The 17,519-nt window shown below is 38.3% G+C and overlaps 1 protein-coding gene across 17 annotated transcripts in view; it reads right to left on the bottom strand.

The window, feature by feature from the left end:
• ARID1B (AT-rich interaction domain 1B) overlaps nucleotides 1–17,519 on the bottom strand; it is a 408,038-nt gene that overhangs the window by 241,594 nt on the left and 148,925 nt on the right. The window lies entirely within an intron of this gene.

The raw sequence follows: 17,519 nt of genomic DNA, 5'->3' as shown, positions 1-17,519 counted from the left end.
GGCATAGGAAGCCATGAATTTATGAAAAATGAAGTACATTCAGTACTGAGGCTCTTGGTGGATTTACTCAACCAGTAGAAAAGACAAAGACTGGACAAGGGAAGGAAGATGTTATGTCATGTTTAGCTTTTCTGCTTGGCAATATAGACAATACAGAAAAAATGCAGTCTTTTGAACACCCATTCCTACCGAATTTAATACTTAGCAGTACCAGATCCAGATGCTAATTGTAACCTTAAGTACTAGGTAACCACTCGGTCAGTGGAGTTAACATGCCAAGAAAAAAAACACTTTACAGTGCAATCACTTCCAATCCTATAGACATTTTCTTAAATGATGAAAATACAATCTCAAGACTCGCCAGAGCCAGGAAAAGCAAGCAAGCAAGCAAGCTGACTTCCTCACAAAAAAATCCGATTAGCAGACTGTCTCACACTGGCATTAACACTTTTGTTGCCAGTTCTCCACTGCAGCTGCAATAGAGCTGCAATTGTATTAACATTCCATCAACATGAATGGAGTGTTGGAAAGCATGTGGTATATTCACAGTCAGCACCGCAGGAACTTTTTACTTTGCCCATTCAGTAGCACTTGAAAGGTGAATGGGAGGTACCTGGCTAAATTCCCACATACAGTTTTGGAAATTTAGGGGCAAGTGAGTAGGAGCTAAAAAGACTTTCAGCCACATCAGAAAGAATTTTAGCAGATGCACTCTGTTGACTGAAATTACACAATTTTAATACAAACAGAATTTCACTGAAAAGTCAGATTTTGGGTTTTTTACTCCAAAAGTGTAATCAGTGGAGAGAATGGAGGAGGTTCAACAAGGAAGGTTAAAAGGAAAGTATGGAACAAATCCAAAATTACAGTGTCAATTATTTCATGAAAATATGACACATTGCATCAGAAAATTCAAATGAATCAAATCTCTCCTCAGAATTTAAACAGTAACTTGTTAGGAAAGAACAAGGCACACACATGTCTTTTTGTAGGATTAGGCTTTGCATCTATATGCAGTGCAGATGTTTAGGATTTACAATCAATATGGTTCTCTTTTTCATGCTATAAAATGTATAAACAATTATGCCCAAGATGTGTGTAAAAGTTTTAATACTAAAACAAAACAGAGATTCAGGATGTTAGATGTTTATGTCTCTGAAAAGAAAAAAAACTTTATTATATGAGGATCCAATCACTAAAGTGATATTAATACAAAATAAACAATATATTTAAAAAACCCCACAAAAAATACAATTGAGATTGTTGTGGGCTAAAAGGTAAACAATCCATTGCTGCCAATGTTTAAACTGTGGGAGCAGACACACTGCAATTACAGTTTTAGGATTTTGTTTTAAAAGATTTTGTCTTAAAAGATTTTGTCTCTTCCAAATTTTTATATTATCTTTTAAACGTATATGTGTGCCTTTCCATTTTGAAACTTTAGCTTCTTTATTTATATTTCAGAGTAGCAGCCGTGTTAGTCTGTATCCGCAAAAAGAAAAGGAGGACTTGTGGCACCTTAGAGACTAACAAATTTATTTGAGCATAAGCTTTCGTGAGCTACAGCTCACTTAAATTGTCACTAAGGAGTGAAGAATTTTGGATAATAACTAGCAGCAAAAGAGGAGTTTCTTACTACTCTTCAGAACACTTTTACATGCCCTGGATCCATCAATTCTATCTACCTCTTCTTGACTAGCAAGTCAGCAATTAATGAGAATCTCAAGTTGTCTCCCCCACTAGCCAAACAGGACACAACTCCCATCACCTCCTCTTCAATTTGAGGATTTCCAAAACTTAAAACTCTTGGTAACACCACAAGATGCAATAAGCAAGAAGTGCAAATTCAAAACTTTTCACTGACTAGAAGGACAGATTCTCACACTGACAGAACTGGGTCCCAGAAAGAAATTGTTTGATAAGAAATATTCCAGCTCCCACTGGTACAGGCTGAATGGGATCTACAAAGAAAGCCCTGGACCCAAAGACTAATAATACAGAAGCTGGGAAAAGGTAAAGGCGCCAAGCTAAGTAGATTCCATTCAAAGTATTTAGATCAACTATCAAATAAAGAGCTTGGTTAAAAAACAGTAGTAACTTCCCTGGCACATCTAACAAAAATAAAAAGAGGGAGGGGAAATGGAGAGGCCCACAAAGCTACTCACTCAAGTCCCAGATACAGAACATGCTGCCCACAAAAAACATCCACAGAGGAAAGCACGTCACGGCTAAATAGTGCTTAGAAAATGCATGGAGGGATCAGCAACTGGCAGCTTTGCAGAATTTTTAACAAAAGCCTCTCCCTTTTTCAGTCTGTGGGAGGTGAAGATGATGCAGTTGATTGGTCTTTTATGTTAAGAGGACAAGGAAGGCACATCAGCTTATATGCTTCTGATATAGAGAGTTTTATCCATTTAAATAACACAAATCTAGATGCTTCTTACCCTCAAAGAGAACGAATAAGGATTCTGATTTTCTAAATTCAGCTACTCTAAATAAGAAGGTCTTAAGGCCCTACATGCATCACATTTGAGTCAAAGCTTCTCCTTTACTGCTTTAGGAGTAAGGAAACAGCTGGGAAGGACTATCTCCTGTTTTAAATGAAAAGAGGAAGCATCCTACAGTAGACTTCTGATGTTCCCTTCTTTCAAGGGACCAGCAGTATGGAAAGGACTTTATTGGAAATTCCTGGATTTTTCAGCGTTCTACATTCATAAGCAAGGCCTATAGGCTGAGTTCCTCAATCTGCCAATGTTTAAATAACTAGGTGGCTTTCCTCTTGGGCCTTAGGAGAAGAAGTCTCTTTCTGGTTCTCCCCAGAGTTCCATCATCTGAAAAATACTTTGCCTTTAAAGATCACTACCTAATTTGCTTCCAAATACTCCTTTCCTAGAACATGTAGGGCCAGGCAAAACAGAGGTTCAAATTTGTCCAATGAAACAGAAGAAGCAACCCATTCAGAAAAACCCCAGCTGGTTAATGTAGGCTACCACAACCATGTTATAAGATATGAGCAAAACACGATAACGAAATCCGTCTGTCAAGGTGAGGAGAGTACATCAAACAGCACCTACCTTTGAGCACACTGATGTGCAATTCTCTGATGTGTTCCGAACACCTTCTAGCATTCTTTGGCCTGAATTAGCTCCTCAGCCCAAAAGAACGGAATATGGTGTCAGCTAAACATAAACCAGACACTCTAGAAGTATGGCTTTCAAGGCATTCTCTTGCTCTTCATCAACTGAGGAAGCATTCTACATGCTCTAGTCAAAGGGACTGGCTAAAAAAATGTCTCAAAGAACTCCTTTCCTGAAGTAATAGGAATTGCAGCATGTTCCTAAGGTGATGCTGAGATCAAAGTACCAAGTCTTGGCAAGATAACATTAACCTCAGGAAGCACACCAAGAAGTAGCAGAAAAGTATTCCTGTGCCTCAGTGAACAGTTACAGTTCCTGTCCAGGGACTGAAACACTGGTACCCATGAATTATCCATTGACAGGCAATAAGACACCTCTTTTTGCATTTAACAGCAAATCCAGACGATTAGGTTCCTAATTTTCTTGACCACAACAGCAATCTGTACAAAGGTGCTGGCCCCAATCTAAACCAGGGGTTCTCAAACTTCATTGCATCACGACCCTCCTCTGAATTACTACATGACCCCAGGATGGAGGTCTGAAGCCTGAGCCCGCCCAAGCCCTGCCACCCCGGGTGAGGGGAGCCCAAGCCCAAGCCCCACCACTCTAGGCGGGGGACCAAAGCAGAAGCCAAGGGCTTCAGCCGCAAGCAGGGGGCCTGTAACCAGCCCTGGGCAGCGGGGCTTAGAAGTCCTTGGGCTTTGTCTTTGGCCCCAGGAGGTGGGGTTTGGGCGTTGGCCCCAGGAAGTCTGAGCCAGTCCTGGTGACCCCATTAAAACAGGGTTGCGACCCACTTTGGGGTCCCGACCCACAGTTTGAGAACTGCTGATCTAAACCAGTAACAAACCTCCTACCTCCAGAGGTCTGCTGCCACAATGTCCCAAGTTTGTAACATCCTGAGAAAGTAACCAATCTGAAAACATGGATCCTGTACTAGAAAAGGGGCTGATCCACATGAACCACAGGTACCTTGTCGGAGGATAGCAACTGACACGTATAGATAGATATACCCCTGCATGTTGATCAATGCCAGAAAGTTACATGGAAATATTGCTGGAAGAGTCAAATGCAGGTTTCCATCTTGAACCAAGACATTTTATGAACAAGTTGAACATTTCAAGCTTGCATGCATGTTTTGTAGAAAAAATTATATATAAATCTGAAAAGAGGGTGAAAGGACTGAAACTTGAAGTGTCCATAATAGAGAGACACTAGTGCCCCCTCCGCCCCCCAACTTCCATTGGTGATGAAGGATTTAAAAAAAAAGGGGGGGGGGGTAATTCAGAATGACAACATTTCCCAGTTCTTTCCTTAGAGAATTATTTGGAAGTATTCTGTATTTTGTTAAAGTTTGTAATTTTAATCATATGTAATGTTCTTAGATTTTGAGAAAGGAAGAAACAGATAAATCAAACTACTTAAAATTCTTAATAAAGATGGTGCCCCAATTGACTACCAGGAACCAAAATCAGAAGTTTTCATTGATTGACACCCAGCCTCCAAAGATGAGAAAGAGAAACTGCCCATTCATCCTGTGCTGGTGGGAACCAATCCACAGAAATACAAATAGCAGCAAAGATTCTAGGACCCCACCACAGAACAGACTCCCCCAGCATGCAGGTGGGCTTTGAGGGTCAGCTGATGAAAAAAGCAGATCCACCAATCATTCCTGCCAGACAGAAACAGGAGCTACAGGGCTTCTGCAGCCTGAAAACTTCAGTAGCCAGCTTGGATCAACTTAATCACCACTTCACAGTCTGAACTGGATGATTCTTTTACCCCCACCGTCCACAAAGCACCCTTGTAGTCAGGATTCAGCCCTGAGTCTTTCAGTAGATCCATTATACCTATCACTTGACTAGACAGTATTGTTGTGTTGTGAGAACTGACCAAAATAGGTACTAGTTTCCTTTTTTTAAACTGTCCCAAAATCAGAAGCATCCAGTAAATGGGTTCAGTAGCTATAAAAAAAATTAGAATGACTAATATTGTTTGTGTTCTTAGACTGCAGGGAAACTACTTCTAATGCATTTTAGCTACTGAAATTAGGGAGCAACGTTACTGATTTTACTTAAGTCTTCAGGGTAGTTAAGGCTATATGTTAAAAGGACACCACTCAAGCAAAAAAAGTAGAGTTTTATTTCTTTAAAAAACTCTTGGAATGCCCCTTATAATCACTTGAAAATAAAAATAGTTTTCCCTACAGATACTGACCCCTCTTTTTCGCCAACCATGGCTCCTGAACCCACTCTAACCATCTGCAGAACAGAGCTGAAATTGTCATTGCTGTTTTTATTACAGCTTTAACTTATAGAAAATCTTCAATCAAAATCATCTCTTTGTGCCATAGTCTAGAATGTCAGCAGAGCTTTAGGAATGAGTTTTTCTTATGCTGTGAAGTCAGCTGGAGTTCACATACTTTTTGTATGATCTACAAAAATTGTGAAATCTGCTGCTCAAATTTTTCAGATATCAAATGAGCGAATTTTTTAAAAAAGTAACATGTAGACTTGGTAGATTTGCTCATCATTATTGTAATCATTTTAAGATAGACTAAATTCTCGGGGGTTGGACCATGTCTTTGTAACCTGTAAGGCTCCTATAGCAAACCTCTGAACATTACAAAATAAACACACAAAAATAATAAAGTCTCATTCTGAGTTCTTGGCTACTGTATCTGGCATTTACTGAGGCTAACTCAGAATCTTCTGACATGAATTAATAAGGAGAGAAACATACCAAACTTTACTTAGGCAAGGGAAATGGGCTACTAAAATTACATTTGATACCAGTTCAACTGCCAAATCTCCTCTAAAAAAAAAAGTAAAACCATACCAAAGATTTTAATTCTCCTCAGCATATTGTTATTACTTTACAGAAACACCGTAAGAAGGAATAGCTATTGTTTTTATTTTGTTTCCAATCCCCTTATGCTCCTAACCATTACAGAGATCAAATTTAAATACACCAAGTAGCTGGTTTGAATGTCTGGAGCCCTAGTGAAACAGACTATAAGCATGCTGCAGCTTTATCCAACCCTGCTGCCTGGCTGCCATCTACCCATCATTTGGATGGGTAATTTCTCCCCTTGGGACCATATGCAGTGCTTAAAGCTGAGTCAGTTTGCTGTTTGGCATTATTCTGTAAAAGCAAAAAGACTTTGCTGGAATCTGACCTAGGAAGGGTAAAGATTTCTGCCTGGTTGGCTCAGCAGTTGGCTGGACATATTAAAAGAGCAAAAAAGAAAAAGAAATGTAAATGTTACTGTGATCCACCTGTTTCAGAATGTTTCTCATCCTGAAAAAAGGTAACTATTGGCTTTAAGCATTTAAGAATTAAACATTACTTTCGTGATCACTTACTATTCAATTGTGCAAAAGAAATGCAACAGCCAAAATTAAAATAATTAAACTAAAAATAAAGTATAATACAATGTAAACTTGTATTGCACCCAGACAATGTTGATGTCTGACTCTTCCTCTCTGTCCTATCTGTCCACTTTTTTTCTTTTTCAAATCATTCACACAAACCCCCCCGGACAACATCAGACACTAAAGTCTTCTGGAAATGGTTACTGGTTGCACTAACAAAGCATTCCTTTGTATTTCACAATGTTTATTAATATTCTCCAAACTTATTCTTATTTTATCATGGCTACCTACTTTGGCGGTTCACTGAACTGTGGGAAAACGATGATTTACGTATAGAGGAAATGGAATCGGTGCTTCTGTAATTGTCTCTCTTTCTGTGCACAGTACAATGAAAACAAGTCAAGAAAGAATAATATATGTATAGAATGAATGTTCCTTTTCTGACAAATACCGCTTGTGCTAAAGCTGGATTTTTCCCACAGTAAGTGGCTTTTCTAACACTGTCTGAAACCAACAGGTGAACAGAAATTTAAGACAGGGCCCAATCGTTCAACCCTTACTTATGCTGGTAGTGCCACTGATATTTATGGAACTACCAGTGTTAGTAAGGATTACAGAATCAGTCCTTAGGTATGATCAGTACAATCAGCAATAAAATGGTTAAGGCCCCACAGAAACAATAGGCAGGAACTGCTTGACAAGAAGAACATGGTAAGATGCTCTTTTGGGTACAAAGGGAACAAATCCTTTCTAGGCCCTAATTTCAGAAAAGCTGTACTATGTGCGAGAGAAAAGGGAAAGGGGAGAGTAATAACTGTAGTGTACTTCTTAATGCAGATTTCTGCTACATTTCCTTAGTATGGACAACTGGTGCGCAGAAGGGGTCCAGCCAAAATGGAACATGTGTGTAGTATAACTCAATGGCGTTGACCATGGGTATTAAAATATTCATATCTTCTTTCAATATCACTTGCATACAAACAGCCTTTCCTCCTGCTCTGAAACATCAACATTAACCTCTGTTCTCCCAGGTGATGCCAACTGGCTACAGAATTAGTACAGTCTTTCCAGACAAAACAACGATGGATGGAAGCACCTGTCGGACATTTTATTCTGTCCCTACAGTATTCAAAGGACTATGAAACTACAGCCTACCAGCAGGAAAAGGACTGAGCATCGTTAGGATTTTTGGTATAGTTTTTAAGGGCTATTTTAGAAATACTAAAGCACAGTATAATCACTTCACTCTCTAGTTTTATATAGAATGTTGCCATTTCCACTCCCCTCTAGCCTTCCATGTACATTAATCATATGGACTATTTACTAGAAAAAACTATATGATAGCCTTAACTTCATGTGTTTTAAAATAAGACATTCTGTAAAAGGGAAGAGTGCATAATGCCTCCCTTATGAGGCACTAAAGAGTATGAATAATAATCTGAGGACTCATATGGCTTTGTTATTACAGGGCTTTATACGATAAAGCTCCCAGAAGATTAAAAAAAACTACTGTAGTCAGTCTGAAAGTGTTTTTGTTAAGAAGCATTATTCATTTTTTGTTTTTTAAATGTGTACAGTAATTGTGTTCATAGTGGAGTTTAAAACATGGAACTGTATTATACGCTTCATCCCAGCTCCAATGCTTCCCCCCTCAGCTACCTACCAAAGAAAGAAAGAAAGAAAGAAAGAAAGAAAGAAAGACCCAAGGCATCATCAGTTCCTGAATGAATAATAAAATTTTACAAGATGGGTGTCCTCTGGGAAATCATGTCTAAATTAGCCCTGCAAAACATGGCAGAAAAATGTACCATGAGGAAATTCTGTTCAAAAATCAAACTGGAGCTTAGCTCTGGTCATGCCACAGCTAATCAGTCTAGGCAAGTGGTATTTAAAAAAAAAAGAACAGTCTCCTGCCCCTGTCTTGATGTTTTCCCCCTATAGAACTAAGTGTCTACAGTGTGTTAAAAATACACAATTCACAAAAGTTCAACAAGGAAGTTTTAGGGATATTGACTAATAGTAAGGCTGTACACATTTACAGCCTCTTACATCAGAGGATCTCAAAACACCTTGCAAACATGGGATCTGATTCTCCACTGCTTTGCAACAAGTGTAGTCATTTACAGCTGTGCAAAGTTAATGCAGAGTGGGTGTAAAACATTTACCAAGTCGGAATGATAGCATTTTACATCAAACTATGTACAGGCATAAGTGCCTGTGCAAGGTAGTAGAGAATCAGGCTTGTAATTTATTTCAACCTCAGAACAACCTTCCAAGACAGGGAAATGATATCATCTCCATTTAATGCCCTGTTATCTTAGATACAACAGTGATGGGTGCATAAGAAGTATAAATGGACTGATCACGCAGATGGAAAGACTGACAGGAAAGGTCAAATGACTTTCCCAAAATCACCCAGAAAGCCAAGGGCAAAGCTGTGAATAGCTCCCAGATTGACTTGAACACTAGACAATACTCTCCCCCTGCAATAGCCTGCTTCTAGAAGTTGTTTTTTATCTGGGGATGTTCGCTCATTAGAGGTCATATACGACAATTTCCGTTTTTATTCAATTTGAAGTGACTTTGCAAGGGAAGAAAAGCCCAGAATCTTAGAATTAGATCCACTTGTTCATTTTAATTATAACACATTGCTCTTTTCGAAGGAGTACTGCGTGCCTTTATAAGTTGATGTGCTCCCCTTTGAAATTAACAATTTAGACCTGATAATTACAGAGTTGAAACTGTGTGGTATATTGTTTGGGGGTGAGGGTGGGTTTAATAATGTTTAATTTTACATAGTATTTTACCTCAAAATCTGGAAAGCTATCACCAATCATGTAAATTCCCATTTTACACCTACACTGATTAAGAAATTTTTAATGCATTTAGGTGGACCCTTTGGACCATTGTTGTTTGCGCATTTCAAGAATTTCCTCAATGTTGGCTGTTTGAAACGACTCTCTGCAAATACCTTCTTTTAAATGATGATTTCCATAAGAGAAAACGGTACATTTTTAGGGAACAATCCTGAAAATACATCAAATTACATTACATGAAATTCCATGCTTTATTCCTATGTTTTCTTCTTTAAAAGAATGTTTTTTCAGGAATTTAAGTACTAAAGATTTTGTGGATCTTTTTCTTTTTAAGGGTTCCTCAGAGAAGGCTCTGCTATCAAATGTCAGGATGTCACTGATGTATGATGCACTACTGCAGGAACTGCACCGTTGGATCACATGACTGAAACGACCCAGAAAGGCAAAGTTGGAGCTTTCTACTTTCTAAAGTAACAATCAATAGGTGTGAAGCACACATACTAATCACTTCTCTTAAATGTTTTGTTGTTTTAAATGATATTACATGCCATAAATCCCCAAAGTTATCTTTATCAAATTGATACCGCAGAAAGATTGCCTAGGGAGAAACTGGCAGACGTCACAAGTTTCAGCATCAACCACCATCTTGGAAAAGCCCACTAGAAGAAAAAGTCTGACCTATTCATATTTTGGGGTTCCCTCCCCACCTTTACATAATAAAACAGACAAGGACAGACAGGAATATTGGCCATTTCTTTGACATGCCCTCAAGAGCATTATTTATACTAAGCATTTACAGTACTGTCTTTCATCTAAGGCTCTCAAGGCTCCTCACAAACTGTGAGGGAAATACTTTTTTGACAAACAGAGAAACTGAGGCATGGAGAGGTTTAATCTTTGTCATTAGCTAAATCACACAGGAAGTCAGCAACAAAGCTGGGACAAACTAAGCTGCAATATCTTTCCACTTATAGACATATTCACTTGTAACATACATACACACAATTTTATATATAAAATAAATACTGCAAGAGAAAACAATGCAATGCTGAGGTTTTAATACAGTTTTCAATCCATTTGTTTCTCAGCAAGGAAAGCTGCCAACTTTCGGATAACACTCTGAATGAACGCACCACAGCACTATTTCTGGCAAAAACAAAACCTGAAGCACAAGGTATTTTCAGGCTATTCAAAGTTTTAAAGCACTTGGTACATAAATTTTCCTCCTGGAATTCTGCTTGAAGCCAGCGTTGTATAACGGGTGAAAGTGTCAGAGAAAGGAGGAGGGAACCTGGTTCCTATATATAGGATCAAAGAACATAAAACACAGGAGACAATAAAAAGAAAGCAAGCAAGAAAAAGTAGTATTAAAAAAAGGCATGATGAATGGCATATACATCCTTGTGATAATTCCTTCCCTGCTTTATTGCTCAGTAATGATCACACAATACTACACTTCATTGATCACTGCTTGAAATCTAAGCTTCATTTCCTTCACATACGTTAAACACCTTTGACTAGAATTCACTTCATGTAACTTTTCAGCACTTTCTTTTTAGTATAAAAAGAAACTGCATATAAATACTGAATGAAGAAAAATCATTCAACATTATTGTTCTTTAACATCTACAGAGTCAGGAAATTTCTTTGAGGTTCAAAAGCTTCAGTGGCAAAGCAGGGCACCACATCAAGGCTTTCCATATATTAAGTGCACGCCTTGGGTTAGTGATTTAAATCAGCTTTGCCCATGAGCTGCAAAGGCTTAATACAGGTTTCCCCATAGCAAAAAAAATCTCTAATCTCTGGACAGAAGAGACTGGACCTACACTCAAATTACTTAACACTTCTTGACTTTACAGATATTTTCAGCTCCCAAATTAAAAAGTATGAAGTTTCCTTTTCCTTGATAAAACACTTACTAGAATGACATCATTTATGGACAGTCCTTTTTTGCTTATCCTTCCCCCTTCTCTTTTGGTGGGCTGCTAATGGACTTTGCACTATTCCCCCTGAATAACCACATGTCCTTCCCAATGTGGAACAAATGACCCCAAACACAGGAAAGCATCCAACGAATCAACCAACCACAGATAACTAATATTAGTCTGTCAGCTGACTTATAATCATTTATTCCAAAAGATAATGATGATCCTGTGTTGGGGGAAGATGTGTTCATTAAGAATGCCCATATCCATTTGTTTACATTACGTTTTTAAAATGCCAGCTTACCCAACAGAATTAATGGAGTACAACTATCTATAATTAATTATGGATTAATATGGATATTTATATACACATACATATATATATTATATGCATGTGCACGCGCACACACACGCGTGCACACGGATAGATAGACGCTACATTTAACTATGAGATTAAGAGCCAAATCTTGAAGTCCTTTTCCAGTTTTTATAACCATCAAATTTTCATTGACTAATGGAGCTATGCCTGAGTGATGACTGTGTAAAAACAAATTAAGGACTTTAAGATATGGCCCACCAGGAAGGATGGATAGATAAATGGGTGGAAGGAATCAAAAACGCAGAAGGAGAGATGTGATTAGGACACTGGAGTGGGACTCAGGAGATCAAGACTGAGTTTCAGCTCTGCAAGAGACCACCTGCATTATCATGGGCTAAGGTTGCCACCTGTTCAGGTTTTATCAGGACAATCCGGTTTTTGGCTTCTGTGTCGGGGTGCCATTTAGGGAAAGCCCAGTCGGGTGGTAGCGGGAGAGAGGGGGAGAGGTGGAGACGATCCATCAAGAGATGGGGGCGGGGCCTTGGGGGGAAGAGGCGGAGCATGGGTGGGGCCTCGCAGGTCTGGTTACCAGTAATTAGAAAGGTGGCAACTCTACCATGGGCAAATCATTTAATCTCCATGACACACTTACCCTGCAGCGATAGTAATAATAATAATACTTTATTCTCACAATATCCCTGTGAGGTGGACATTCATTAAAGTTTGAGAAATGCTCAGCTACCTCCTTGATGGGTCATATAAGCATACAGGTGCACTAGAAATGGTTGCTTGTTTATAATATCTGGTATCAGCAACAAAAACTCTATCTACTATAAACAACACTCTAGATCCTCAGAACAGCAAGTCTGACTACTTTTGTAGACTGTTTGCTATAGCAAAGAAACTGAAACTCTTCTAAACTGACTTCTTAGTGCAAAAATATCCCATAACGATACACTGTGCAGTTACAGCATATGGCCACTCACTGGAAAATATGAGGCTGAAACAGCCAGTAATTTATAAATCTATATCAGATACCTGTGTGCTTCAATGTAAGTGTGCTTGTGTCTGAGGCATCTGAAGAACATTTATTTCATGTGCAGCACATGTGTAAATATTTACATACTTGCATAAATCAAATATAATTGAAAAGCTAAAAAATTAACCAAAGCCAACAAAATAACTAGAGGGCAACATGCATAAGCAAACACTAAAGACCACAACTTACTAGACATCCTTACACTTCATTGTTATCAAAAATTAGAGGCAAACAATAAAAGAGGCCTATTAAAATATTCTTCAGTTGTTCTGCAGATCACTTAAAAACAAAAAAGAAGTAACTGTTTCTAAGCATGTATATTTCAATATAACAAGATTTAACACTATGTATTTATTATGTTGGTCGAATAGCTCTGCTGCATTACAGTATCTAACTCTGAAGCTTCTACATAAGCCTGAAATTAAACAACAGGAAATAAGTGACTATGGCACCTGATTAAAAAATTCAATCAAGCTAAATGACAAAAGAATAGCACGGATCAGAAGAAAGTGACTCATGTTTACTGGAAAGCAAGCCAAAAGCAACTGTACCATTGGGAGTTTATAATCCCTGAACTGATGTAAACAAATGATGTTGTTATCCCATCTTGGCACACGGGACATCACCTGCACATGCCATAGGTGGAAGGAAAAAGGTAGCAAAAAGTGTGGGAAAGACAGACATTCTCAGAGGTATACTGAAGTTAAGTGGCTTGTTTATGATTTAAAGAGGGAGTAGAGAACTTGCTTCAATTTTGAACATTATTGTTCCATATAGACCAGAATGCCTGGGGATTCCCCATGGGTCTTGAGACAATGTCAATAAAGAGTAGCCTCAGGGAAATTAAATATAATATTCAGACCATTAATTCAGCATGCACACACAGCTTTTATATAATATATACATATTTCAAACATCCTTACTTCAAAACTGGTTTATCCCTTACTGAAAGGAAAAAATGAGTTTTAAATTTCTCCACCTCTGAGATTCACTCTGGCTTCAAAGAAAACACAAAAGCTGTATGTCTACATTGCTGTGTGCATACAGAGACACAAATGCACCCACACAAGGGTGGGGAGGAGGGGTGAGGGGACTTTACTAGCAGGACAGGAAAGGTAAGCAGCCTGTCTATTCACAATAACACTTGTTAATTTTTAAAAAGCGTGTCCTACCCCACATATTTCAAATGTATGCATAATTTTAATATTGAATTATAGGCTGTACAGTTGGGCTCCAAAGCAACTGCTGGGGGCAAGGACAAAAGGGAAAATAAAGGTGGCTTTATGTCCCCTTTGAGCTTCTCTGATTCTCGAGCCAGTCGGTGTGCAACATGGACCCAGGGCGCAAGTTAAAGCTTCAGAGGAGATCTAACTTTTGCTCATCTGTTAACAGCCCATAAGGGCTGTTCTGGCAATCAACAAGGGCTCTATCAATGCCACCTTCACCAGGGCTGCAAGGAGTGTGGTGGGGCAATTAACCCTCCTCTTTGACAACAAGGAATTTACCCTAAGCCAGGAGAATTCCTCAGCAGATGCATACAGGGACTTTACAGCCCTTTTGTACCACTCCCCCAGCACAAAGGGGCTGTATCACAATGAAAAGGGCTGTATCACAATGAATAATTGAGCCCATTGTCTTTTTAGGGTATTTTCACCATCCAGGACCAGAAACAGTATGAGAAAACCCCAGCTTCTGCACCCATGTGGAGTCCCATTGTCTTCAAGAGAGCTGCAATGGGATTCCACAGGGGTACAGAGTTCCTCACTTGTAATTGCCAAGACAGGTCTGGGATCTTAAAAGGGAACTTGTGTCAAAAGTCAATTTTTATAGATATGAAGCTTTTGGAGCATGTGCGGATTCTTAAACAGGAGCCAGAGGCTATGGTAATTGAATTATGTATTTGCTAGGTGGAAAAATTAATTTTAACAAATCATTTCCTTATTTTGCTTCTAACTCCTTAGATTATTAACACTGACATGATTTTGCCTCATGAAATGAGTTACACGTTCCCATGCACACAAGTGTTTGTGCTTGTGGATTGCTCTATAGGATTTGGGCTTCTGGGGGTTGAAATAACAAAGTCCTTGACAGCAGATCTCAAAGCAGGATCAGGGCCTAAGAAAAAAGCAAACAACTAGTGGAACCCATACCTACCCCTAAGAAAAAGGTGATTATGGAGGGATACAACAAAGACAGATGTGCAGGGAGAGACATTTTGTCCCAACATCAAGAAGCATTACCCTAGAAGGGGGAAAAGTCACTAAGCAGCCCTGTTTTCATAATTTTCTTTTTTAAACTATGCTTAAAATATTTTCAATATCAATTGCACAAGTTGAGTTCAGTTCCCGTAAAATTAAATTTTAATGTTTAAAAATTTTGTGACACGTTACTAAAACTTCTGGGATTTTACAATGCCCCACCCACAGTATTAGCCACACACCAGGAAATATTAGGAATAGTTTCTTGCCTTTCCATGGATGAAAACAGGGAGGGGAGGTTAAGAGAATTGAAATGAATTTAAAGCTGCTGAAAACTAATGTCTACCACACGAGGAATAAAATAAGCATGCAGTTTTATATTCAATAAAAAAATAATTGTTATGAAATATTCATTTGAAAAGTAATTAAGCCCTGCAATTGAAAAGCTAACCTTTCACAACACAAAATAATCATGCAGCTTGGAGATTAACGCATTCTGTGTCCTCTGGTGTTCATTACAATTTATGTAACATCTCATCCACGCTGATACTTGGATTGCTTATATTTTTTCTTTTTCTTAAAGCTTAAATGAAAAATAACCAAGATCGGTTCTTCTCAGAACCATCCCACAAACTGAAGGACCAGATTCTACCACCGTTATTGTCATTGAGTAGTACACCTTTCTCCATTAATAGTCCAGAGTATTAGGGAAAGTAATGGAGGCAAGTAATTAAAGCATTATTTAAAATGGGCTTATTTGAACAAAAGAATGCCCAGTTGTTGCTGATTTTACAGTGTAAGTGTCAGCTTGACTTTAGTTACTCAAAACAATTTACTTGACAGCACAACACAAACGATGACATCTATCTTTAAAGGTTGAAGATAAGCGACTTTCTCATGCAGAACTGATATTCTATCCCCCAAACTATGAGTGATTAACCCATCAAGCAAAGAGATATTTTGCCATTCCATTCATCCTAGCTAATCAATATCTCCAAGAATATTTACCTTTACTTACACTTACATACAAAAATACACATTTCAAATTGTATAAATATAAATATGTATTATATATCTATAAATATAAATATTATATATATCTTTAAATCCCACAGTCTTTGAAATAGTCTGTTCTAAATTTTCCTTATGCTGAATCTCATAATTAGCCTCTCTGTAGTCTAGGCACATACAGAGATCAGGGATTATTCATTAGAGGAAGGAATTAGCAGGATTTTAGGCTTCAATGGCCTGAACAGACTATTAGCTTGCATTTGGCTATTAGGCGGGTAAGCAGAGCGGTCTCTAAAGCGTCACCAACAGATAACAATAAATTCTCAAAATGAGACTTAACACCTGCTTTTCTAATCTTGAAGGGAGGAGAAAAAAAGCTGATTCAGCGGATGTACAGCATCCATTTGAGTCATACACACTCCTGATGTCATACAGGGCCTTGATAACTCATAGCGCTAGAAGTCATAGGTCACAAGATGAGTTAATAAGCCATGCAGCTGAGACCATGGCAATACAAGGCTTGGGTATCAAACAATATTTCACACATCCACAAGACAGCATGCAGAATCTCTGTGACTGTTTCCCTCTGATAGAGGAGTTTTTGAAAATGAAACAAAAGAGTGGTATGGAGGGTTGGCTTATTCAAGGGCTATCAGCGAGTCTCCTTTCATAATTTGCAGGGTCTGTATTTAGAAGATGAGATTGAAAACTAATAATAAAGACACAAAGCACATGCATATCCTGTAAATGGATATTTATTATGAGTGCCACCAGTTCTTGCCAACACCCCCTCCACCTCATACCCAACCAGGGCTGTCTTTTTAGCCAGATCATTCAGTACTTCAAGCACAAGAAAAATGTCAGTGGAAACAGGAAAACAGTCCAAAGAAGGTCACTTTTTGTTTTGTTTTATTAAAGCTGCTTTATAGAGCTGCACTTGAAGATGAAGGAGTAGGTAATGGCTTGCGCCTAGAAACCAGTGCAAGAACGACTTTGTTCTTACACCTATCATTTACATGCTGGAAAAACAAGGTAGTTTGGTGTAGCTTAACCTCTCAGATGATGACACTCCTTTGCATTTCCAAGGCACACAGAAATAAAATAGTCATGTTAAATAAAGTTTTTAAGAACTGCAAAACTGACAGATAAGCAGCATGATCACAATCAATACTATGTCTCACATTCTAGTACATTTCTCCTTCACCTGGATGAGCAGAGTATTTTAGGCAGTTTACAAAGCACAGGTGAAAACACTGGTCCTGACTCACCATCACACCATTCCTCCAGCTTTACACAGGCATAATTCCCTTAATTTCAAAGCAGTTATGTAGAGGTAGAACAAAATTGATGCAGTCATGAATCAGACCTACGAGAATGATTAACTCTAAAGTAAAATGCAACTTCAAAAGGAACTCTTCCATACCCCAAAATGCATACTAGTAAAAATAATAAGCTGCAGCATTAAACAGTTCTAATAATACTAAGCAGAGAAACAGGACTTCATTATGTCAGTGGAGCTATGTCAGTTTACCCCAGCTGAGGATCTGACCCGATATATTTAAGAAAATATGATTTACCTTATGATTTGAGGTAACCTTAAAATACTTTATTGAGTAACTCAAAAATAAGTAGGTAAAACTATCCAAAGGGTAGTTTTAAGGTAACCTGAAGAAATCAGGACTAATTTAAGGAATAGATTAATC

The sequence above is a fragment of the Caretta caretta genome, chromosome 3, assembly GCF_965140235.1.
Source record: "Caretta caretta isolate rCarCar2 chromosome 3, rCarCar1.hap1, whole genome shotgun sequence".
NCBI classification, from domain to species: Eukaryota; Metazoa; Chordata; order Testudines; family Cheloniidae; genus Caretta; species Caretta caretta.
The sequence above is the reverse complement of the archived record's forward strand: the minus strand, read 5'-3'. Positions and strand labels throughout refer to the sequence as shown.